The 10,276-nt window shown below is 41.4% G+C and overlaps 1 non-coding gene across 1 annotated transcript; it reads left to right on the top strand.

Annotated features, from left to right (window-relative positions):
* Positions 1–470: 470 nt before the first annotated feature.
* Positions 471–607, top strand: LOC122151164. Its single transcript, XR_006164014.1, has one exon. It is a non-coding gene; the product is annotated as a small nucleolar RNA SNORA21 (small nucleolar RNA).
* The last annotated feature ends 9,669 nt before the right edge of the window (positions 608–10,276 follow it).

The raw sequence follows: 10,276 nt of genomic DNA, 5'->3' as shown, positions 1-10,276 counted from the left end.
GCAGGGTGTAGTTTTCTTAGTTTCTTCTGAAGGCTCATAACAACAAAGTAAAAACTTCATCAGTTCTGGGGATTCAGAAGAAAATAGAGAGATAATTGAGCACTTACTGAGCTCTGGTAGCGTAGAGGTTAAGGCATTTGCCTGCTAACCATAAAGGTTAGTGGTTGGAACCCACTAGCCCGCTCCACAGAAGATGAGGCAGTTTAAGATTTATAGCCTTAGAAACCCAGTGGGGGGTGCCGTGAATCCCACTCAACAGCAGTGAGGTGTTTTTTTTTTTTTGGTTTACTGTATACCTGGCATGATACTTGGTACTACCCATTTTGCATGTTATCTCTTTAAGCTTCATAAAAGTAGTCATTACTGAAAATAATGTAAGTTTATCTACTTAAAACTCTTTATAAGCGTCACATTTTTAAGTGGTTAATAGCCGATATACCAAGAAGGCTTCATTAAAATGTGGTTTCATCCCCCTTTTAGAAGCATTCATTGGGCCTTTGCCAGTGACCCACGGAGCAGTTAAGAAAGAGCAGAATAAAAAAACACCAATTTTGGGTGAAGCAGCAACATGTTGTGTTGTTTAGCTTCAATTGGTGGTGTGACGAGGTAAAAAAAAAAAAAATTTTAATAAAGTAAAATGTAGTTTCAGCTATAATGTTGACCAATAATATAGACCATTTAGGGTTAAACTGAGATGCCAGTACTTTTACACTAAATCAGAAAGGATCCCCTTAAAACTTCTAAGATTTCAGTTTGCAATTTCAGCAAACTTCTCTTCAAATACTAATACACCCATCCATTTACTTTGAAGTAATCATTACATAAAAATAAATTAAATATTCAAACTCTTCTAATCAGATGACCCCATGATTGCTAATCCTACCTGGTGCTTCTACAATTGATCAGTGCATCATAGAAGTAATTCTGGCCAATAATCTACATGGTTTTCTTTTCATTGGCACAAAATTCAAAGTAACACATAACCTGCCTTTGTCTTTACGTTCATCTTCCTCCCTTTTCACTTTGCATCTAACAAGGGGTGGATTACCCAATAAACAATGCTAACAAAAAGGCTTACTTGTGCTTACTTACTGATCTGTAGTGAACAGTCTCACATACATAGTGAAAAAATGTGAAACTGTTCATTACAGATTAATAAATAAACACAAGTAAGCCCATGTTTACCTCGCTTACTGGGTACTCTATCTCTGTCAGGAATTGTAAATTTGAAAAGAGGCTTTAATTCTGTAGGAAGGTGCTGTGGGACTAGAAGAAATATAGATGCCAGTCATACCTAGAAGAAGAATCTCTGATGTGGTGAAAAATGTGAAACTGTTCACAACAGATAGTAAATAAGTATAAGTAAGCCATACTTAACCTTGCTTAATGGGTAATCCAATGTTGCAATCTAACTTCAAGTACCCTAAAGTTCTCATTCACAAAATCCTCTGGTTGTCCATTTACCAAGGCCATTCTTCCCCCACTTTTTCCACCTAGTAGCTCTTCATTCCCCAAAATGTCACTCAAGGTGTATCTTTTCTGGGACATTTCCCTCCACCCATTTTCACCTCCCCCATGCGGTTGGATGCCCTCCTTGTGGCTTCCTCTCTTAGTGCTATACTCTTACCCAATTGTAGCACTCGTTCCTTCATCCAAGAAAACATTTATAAGGAGTTCCAGTGACACAATGGTTAGAGCATTTGGCTGCTCACCATGTAACAGGGAAAAAGAGACCCCAAATTCAAACAGATTCAACAGAGTCACTTTCACTAAGCCTTGCACAGAACAAAGACAATCATCCTGGATGAGGGAAACCACCAGCCTTAGAAAGCTGAATGGAGTCCACTGAGTCATGGACATGTGCCTAACGATAACGACATATGATTTCAAATCATCACAAAATCATGATTGGTGATAGATTCATCACTGTTGCAGGCAGGACTACAGAAGTGAGGAAAAGACCATGATAGGGATAAGTACATAGCTGAAGATAGAAAAGGGTTACAAGATTGGTTCTGGGCCTTAAAAACCTGGAGAGATGGTGGCCCAGACAGGCTGTGTCTCATAACCATGCAGCCTGAGTCTTAGGCACAAGGTGGCTATCAAACAATACCAAGACCCCAACCTTAATTTAAATTAGAAAAGGACACACTCAGACAAGTTCCCTAGCTCTTTGTGAGAGCATAATCTACTTTCAGGGAGCTCTGGTGGCTTAATGCCTAAAGCATCTGACTGCTACCCAGAAGGCTGGTGGTTCAAACCCACCAGCCACTCCTTGGAAGGAAGATTGGGCGATCTGTTTTCGTAGAGAATCCACCTGGAAACCCAAGCAGGGGTCACACGAGTGGAAACAGACTTGACAGCAGTGAGTTTGGTTTGGTTTAGTATAAACTACTTTCAACCACACTCTCCTTGAAGGCAAAGTGCCCCTCCCTAGGTTTGTGCTGGAACTTGTCTAGGCATAGCCACAATACTGGTTTATGGTCAGAAAGAACTCAAATGGCATCTAAACTTATGTCAAGCCTCAAAATGAAGTTAGGGCTCCCACAGCAGACCACAGTCTTCCACAAACCCAAGTGCTTTAGAATTTAAGCTCTCCTACAACCAAGAACCAAAATGTTCTTGGTTTGAACTTACCAGCTGCTCTGCAGGAGATACATGAGGCAGTCTGCTGCTGTAAAGACTACAGCTTTTGAAACCCTATTGGACAGTTCTACTTGGAAACCCAAGGAGGGGTCGCTATGAGTCAGGTCCAACTCAATGGCACATAACAACAACAACAACAACTCTGTCCTATAGGGGTCTCTATGAATTGGAATCAACCTGATAGCAACAGGTTTGGGTTTGGTTTCTTAACCTACCAGGTTCCCTGTGGTGTGCTGAGGATACAAATGACAATAAGACAAAACTTTAAATCATGCAAATTAATCGGAGCAGTGTCATGCCACAAGATCCAGGGAAGCACCTTTGTGAGCCTAGCCCTGCAGGACTGAGAGAATTTAGTGGGTCGAGCTGTGGGAAGAGCAATAGGGAAAATGAAGAAGCGCTTTTGGTGCAAAAGGAATGGCATGAGCAAAGGAAGAAAGATAGGAAAGAGGTAAGCTTGGTGGTGGTAGAAAATACATTAGTGATATGGAACACCACATAAAAATCTCAGATTCTATCTAAAGACAAAAAGAGTGTATTATGTCATTGTTGTCTGCCATTGAGTCAATTCCATGTCGTAGCAACCCAAAGTAACAGAACAGAATTTCTCCATAGGATTTCCAAGGCTGTAATCTTTAAGGGAGCAGATCACCAAGTCTTTTCTTCCATGGAGTGACTGGTAGATTCAAACACTGCCTTTTCGGTTAGCAGCTGAATGCTTAACAATTTCACCACCAGGGTTCCTTAAACTTTGATAAAAATTGATGTTGTTATGTGCCATCGAGTCAGACTCAACTCACAGCAACCTTCCTTGGGTTTCCAAGGCGGTATCACTATGGAAGTAGATTGCCCAACCTTCCTTCCGAGGAGTGGCTGGTGGGTTTGAACCGTCAGCCTTCTCGTTAGCAGTCAAGTTACTTAGGCACTACGCCAGCAGAACTCCCTGATAAAAATTAGTAAAGGTAAATGTTGTTGTTATTTGCCATCGAGTCGGCCCCGACTCATAGCGACCCCTCCTTGGGTTTCCGAGGCAGTATCACTACGGAAGTAGGATTGCCCAACCTTCCTTCCGAGGAGTGGCTGGTGGGTTTGAACCGCCAGCCTTCTGGTGAGCAGTCAAGTGCCTTAGCCACTATGCTACCAGAGAGTGAAATATCAACATAACAAACTAAGAAATGAGGTGAGCAAAAGAGACTCATTCACTTCCTTGTGTAAGGTTGAGAACAAATCAAGACAAATGATGGAAACCTCCCACTCCTGTCTTTGGAGATTCGGATCATTCTCAACTGTCTTTCTTTCTTATGACAACATGCACACAGAGGTTGAAGTTCCCCTCCTCAGTGATTATGGTGAAAATTACCAATTCCAAACTCCATCTCCTTTTGGTAGAAGTAATTCATGAGTTGATCAATAGAGAGAATTTTTCAGTGACCAATGCTATATACAAACTCACTGCCATCAAGTCAATTCAACTCACAGTGACCCCTCCTTGGGTTTCTGAGGCAGTATCTCTGTGGAAGTAAATTGCCCTGTCTTCCTTCTGAGGAGTAGCTGGTTGGTTTGAACCGCCAGCCTTCTGCTTAGCAGTCAAATGCTTTAGGCACTACGCCACTAGAGCTCCCATGTTTTAGTATTACACTCCTAGGAAAGAAGATGGGGCAATCTACTTCTGTAGTGATACTGCCTTGGAAACCCAAGGAGGGGTCGCTATGAGTTGGGTCTGACTATACAGCACATAACAACAACAACAACACTTAAATTCTAAAGAAAAAAATTCCAATCTTTTCAACCTGCAATTTTTACACATGCTTTCAAAGGGCCATGGTCGACAGATATACTGCAGCACATACCTATGGCTTCCAAAATTAGACAGATGAGGAAGCTGAAATCAGATACCATCATCCTCAGAGGAACACTGTCAACTTGGGTGGCCGCCTGCCAACTCATGCTGATTGTTTCAGTTCAATAGTTGAGACTGCTCATGCTGTTCTAATATCACATCAACGTAGTGCCTAAGGCATGTGACTGCTAACCAGAGGGCTGGTGGGTCAAAGTCACCAGCCACTCCTCAGAAGGAAGATTGGGCAATCTACTTCAGTACAGGTACTGCCTGGGAAATGGAACGAACGGTCACTATGAGTCAGAATTTGACTCAACAGTAATGAGTTTTTTTGAGTGAGTATGTCTCTTACCAGAAAGCATGGTGGTAATGAAGACTCCCAAATCAGCCAGATGGAGGGATCTAATTCCCCCTCATGCCCAGAATTACACCGTTGTTGTCAGTTGCCCTCAAGCTGATTCCAACTTATGGCAACCCCAGGTGTGCAAAGAAAAACTGCATCCTAGGGTTTTCAAGGCTATGATCATTCAGAAGCAGATCACAAGGCCTGTCTTCTGAGGTGCCTCTGGTTGGGTTCGAACTGCCAATCTTTTGGCTAGTAGTCAAGAGCTTAACTGTTTGTACAACCCAGACTCCAGAATTACGTTACCCCATGTGGTGTAGGGTCTAAGGCATTCTACTGCTAACCAGAAAGAAGGCTGATGGTTCAAACCTACCAGCCACTCCTCAGAAGGAAGACTGGGCAAACTACTTCCATAGAGATATTGCCTTGGAAACCCAAGAAGGGATCGCTGAGTCAGAATCAATTTGACATCAGGAGTTTGGTTTGGTTTTTTGATTTATACTTTATATTGTATTACAAAATCAAATGGAGGATGAAATCACCAAGAAGTAAATGCTCGGCTTTAGAATAAGTAAGTCTTTAACTGAATTACTCATTATTTACTGTAAACCATTTTTGTTATAGAAGGATAGTTCTAATTTCTGAAAACAAACCAAAACCTATGTTAATAAAACAAGTTACCTCCTCTGTGTGCTTTCATAAGAATCACCCCATTGAATACTCAAAACAACCCCTCAGTTGAAAGATTAACTGATTTTCCTAAGATCATATGGGTAGTTACTGGTACAAGTGAAGTGGAACACAATGATCAAGTTAAGTGAATTTCAACTAGAGCGCCTTTGATTCCCAAAATCAATTTATAGGTGATATCAAGCTCCCCTTATTTACATATCACAATCTTTTGGAAGGAGGACAAAAATAAAAGCTTGATGCAAAAGTTTTCTCTCTCTTTTTTTTTTTTTTTAACACCTACAAGTGCAAGAGGCCAGGTGTTCTGCCTGAGATGATATCCCTATAGTTGTGACATGGCAATCTTGGTCAAGAAGAAAGATATAAAACATACATTGTAGGAAAGAAAGTCCAACAACTGAGTACATGAGATTCTCAGCACTGGCCTCTAAGTAGAAAAGGGCAAGTTTCCTGTAGGATTGCTCAGTCAAAGGTATGACTCAAAGACTATTTCAGTACAAGATTCTATTTCAACCTTGTTGTCCATCTGTTTTCTGAGAATATAAAGTTGTCTGGGTCCAAGTCAGAACAGGAGATGAAATCATCTGCTAAAACCACCTGTGCAGAATCCCCAGGAAGGCATGTTGCGATTACATAATACAGTTGTGCAATGAGAGAGCAGTTCACACCTACCCGTTACCTGACTGGACTTCTGTGGCTTCATCCCAGGTTGTGAATTCTGGGTTCCAGGTAAACAGATGGGGAATACTGCAAACTGCATTCTTAATTTATTGCATGCTAACAGAGAAGGAAGGAGTGCCTGGGTGGTAATAACTGTTAAGTGCTTGACCAAAACTTGGCAGTTTGAACTCACCCTGAGGTGCCTCAAGAGCTAGGCTAGGATATCTGCTTCTGAAAGGTCACAGCCTTGAAAACCTTAGGGGGCACAGTTCTACTCTGCACACATGGAGTCATTATGAGTAGGCATTGATTCAATGGCAACTGATAACAAACACCACCAAGGGAGAATGAACAACTCAAAGAACTGTATACCAGAAAGAGCAATTGATATATTTTTAATCACAGACATTAACTACTGTATTTTTCCACATATAACACACCTGTGCAAATAAGGTGCACACATGTATAACACGCATAGCTTTCACAGGAAGCTAATGGGAAAAGAGGTCGCACGGTTTGCAAAAAAACATATCGCACATGTTATTTGCATAAAAATATGGTAACTAACGACAATACATATTTATCAAAAATTGTGGTCATTCTTTCTTCCCTACTCTTCCTCCCCAGGTTCCCCTACTATCTTTGCTGGGGGAGTCACTGAGGATATCACACTCACTATTCTCTACTCTACTCTACCCTTCCATCTATTCCATTTTCCAATACCTGAAGCCTACATCCACTATCCACCCACAAATTTCCACGGCAGTCCCTGCCTCCTTCCATGAGAAAGGGCACAGATAGAGATGCCAGGGAATTCAAGTCTCAAATGTTAGAGAAGCTCCAGGGAATTAGCTTTCAGAAGGTCATGAATTAGGGCTTATGACATGGATTTCAGTCTCTAATTAGAAGGGCAAGGAAAAGTTTAAGATCATAATTACCATTTCTGCTATGCTGTAGACCAAATAAGGAGCTCTGGTGACAGAGTGGTTAAGGCATTTGGATGCTAACCAAAAAGTTTGGTAGTTTGATCCCATCAGCCATTCAGCAGGAGAAAGATGAGGCAGTCTGCTTCCATAAAGATTTACAGCCTTGGAAACCCTACGGGGCAGTTCTACTCTGTCCTATAGGGTCCCTATAAGTTGGAATAGACTTAATGGCAGTGGGTTTGGTTTGTTTGGGTAGGTTCAATGGTCATTTACAGTTTGGCTACAAACCTAAACTGTCAACCATAGTCTTGTTTCCATGGCAAAATGAGTTCCAAGTTCTAAACAACTGACTTGTAAATAAACTTTCAGATTACTAAGTATTCATAAGTTTGGGTCACCTATTTAAAAAAAAAAAGTAACAATAAACTTTTCCCCTCAAGTTTTATTAAATCTGCAGAAGAAGTTTTATTAGATCTGCAGAAGAAGATAAAAAGAATACATGTATGTATTTGGGTCCTGAGATTGACCTCCTTGTTTAGAAGCTGCTTCCATTAAGGAAGGAGTCAGTGACCACTGTTTGCTCCTGAGAGTCCTAAAGTGAATTTACACTTTCCACTGAGTCTAATGAGAGTAATTGGACTCGTTTCTAGATAAATAGTAAATACTGGGGAAAAGATTCTCAAGATTATTATGAAAAGACAGAAGGATGACCAGTCTGGGGAGGGTTTTAATCACTTTATGTTGGCAGAGTCAGTGGAACCTTTTGTTCCTGTAGCCCAGGGCAAAAGGTGAACTCAAAAAGAGGCAGCTGGTTTCTTCTGAACAAATACTGTTACCCTACTCCCGTGTGAGTATGTGTGAGTGAGAGTGTCTGTGTGTGTGAGTGAATAAGGCAATTGAACTATAAGGAATGACACTGAGAGGACAACAACGAAGTACTTCAAAAACAGGAAATCATTCAGATGACAATGTGTTGAGCCTGTCCCAGTTTTGTTTTCTTTTCAAAGAACTGTAATCACAGGTCAAATCTGTAAGGGAACTCTTAGACTTCTTCACAACCAGCGCTTCACAATTACAGTAGCAAGAGTGAGCTGTGGCCAAACTAGATGAGTGAGGAAAGACAGCAGAGTCAGACATTCCTACCAGTGAAGGGTGGTGCCTTCCAATCCCTTGGCAGCCATATTGGCATGATGTAATGCTGCCTCTGTAGCTAAAGCTGACTGGACCCAGGATGGATGCCTGTCTCAAGTGGGGCCAATCAGATTCTCTCTCCTAAGAATTTAGAGTTTGGATTTAGGAACAGCGAATCTCTGTGCTTAGATGAAGTTATGCGGTAGCAATATGAGCAGATATGAGCATTAGAGAACACCAGAGAGAGAACAATAAAACAGAAGTGCAAGACAGAAAGTGAGATAAAATCAGAGAAATGAAATTATGCCTTTCAAGCTCTTTCCACAAGCCAGCTGCATTCTCATCTTTGGGTTCCTCAAGACACTCCTCATTGTGTTGTTAGGTGCCATCGAGTTGGTTCCAACTCACAGCGATGTTATGTACAACAGAATTAGACACTGCCCGGTCCTGTGGCAGCCTCACAATCCTTGCTGTACCTGCAATCTGCAGGCACTATGTCAATCTATCTCATTGAGGGCCTTCCCCTTTTTCATTGACCCTCCACTTTACCAAGTATGATATACCTTCTCCAAGAAATGATCCCTTCTGACAACGTGACCAAAGTAGATGAGATGAAGTCTAGCCATTCTTGCTTCCAAAGAGCACTCTGGCTGCATTTCTTGCAGGATGGATTTGTTAGTTCTTCTGGCAGTCCATGGTACTTTCAGCATTCTTCACCAACACCACAACTCAAAAGCATCAACTCTTCTTTGGTCTTCCTTTCTTCATTGTAGCTTTCACAAGCATATGAGGCAACTGAAAACACCAGGGCCTGGGTTAGGCGCACCTCAGTCTTCAAAGAGACATCATTGCTCTTCAGCACTTTAAAGAGATCTTTTGCAGCAAATTTGCCCAGTGCAAGACACTCCTTACGCTTATCATAAATGTCTCTTTGGTTTAAGCTAGTTCAAATTTATTTTAATTATTTGAAACCAGAAAAACCTTCACTAAACTACATCACATAAAGTAAATCAATTTTATGCCATGAGAAGAACATAGACTTGAATTTATTAACACTGGATTCAGAAGCCCTGGGTAGTATAATCAGGTAATGCACTCGGCTGCTAACAGAAAAATTAGAGGTTCTAGCTCTGGTGGTGCAGTGCCTAAGGTATTTGACCACTAACCAGAAGGCTGGAGGTTCAAATCCACTAGCCACTCCTTGGAAGGAAGTTTGAGCAATTTCCATAGTGATACTGCCTCGGATACCCAAGGAGGGGTCGCTATGAGTCGGATCTGACTCCACAGCAGTGAGTTTGGTTTTAGGAGCTCTGGTAGCATAGTGGCTAACCTATGCTAGGTTGGGCAATCTACTTCCATAGTAATACTGCCTCAGAAACCCAAGGAGGGGTCGCTATGAGTCGGGTCTGACTCTATGGCAAATAAAGACAACAACAAAGTCCACCCAGAGGCACCTTGGAAAAAGCATGATGATCTACTTCCAAAAAATCAGCCATTGAAAACCCTATGGTGCTCAGTTCTCCTATAACATACAAGGAGATAACATACAAGGAGTCTCCATGAGTTGGAATCAGCTCAACAGCAACTGGTACTGGTAACGCTGGGTTCACATCTTGGTTCCACTGAATATAAATTCTCTAGACTAGGGTAGGACTGGGTACTGTTTTGTTCTCTTGTACATAGGATTTCTATGAGTTGGAGACAACTCAATATGACCTAAGGACAACAATAGTCTAAGATAAGCTCCTTGAGCCTTAGTTTCCTATGCAGATAATAACTGCCATGTATAGTGAGTTTGGTTTTCTGTTGTTGCTGTTTATAGTTCTTGCAAAAATTATACATAAATCCTCTGGTACATGGTAAGCATGAATTAAATAATAGCTTCTAGTAGAATGCATTGAAGTAGTATTCCTAGTGGCGGTCATAATATTGCCATGTTGTTGTTGTTATGTGCTGTTGAGTCAAACCCAACTCATAGCGACCCCTCCTTGGGTTCCGAGGAAGTATCACTACAGAAGTAGGATTGCCCAACCTTCCTTC

The sequence above is a fragment of the Orycteropus afer genome, unplaced genomic scaffold, assembly GCF_000298275.1.
Source record: "Orycteropus afer afer isolate SDZICR_OR568_19922 unplaced genomic scaffold, OryAfe1.0 scaffold00012, whole genome shotgun sequence".
Classification (NCBI taxonomy): domain Eukaryota; kingdom Metazoa; phylum Chordata; class Mammalia; order Tubulidentata; family Orycteropodidae; genus Orycteropus; species Orycteropus afer.
Note: the sequence above shows the minus strand (reverse complement) of the source record. Positions and strands in the feature narration are given on the sequence as shown.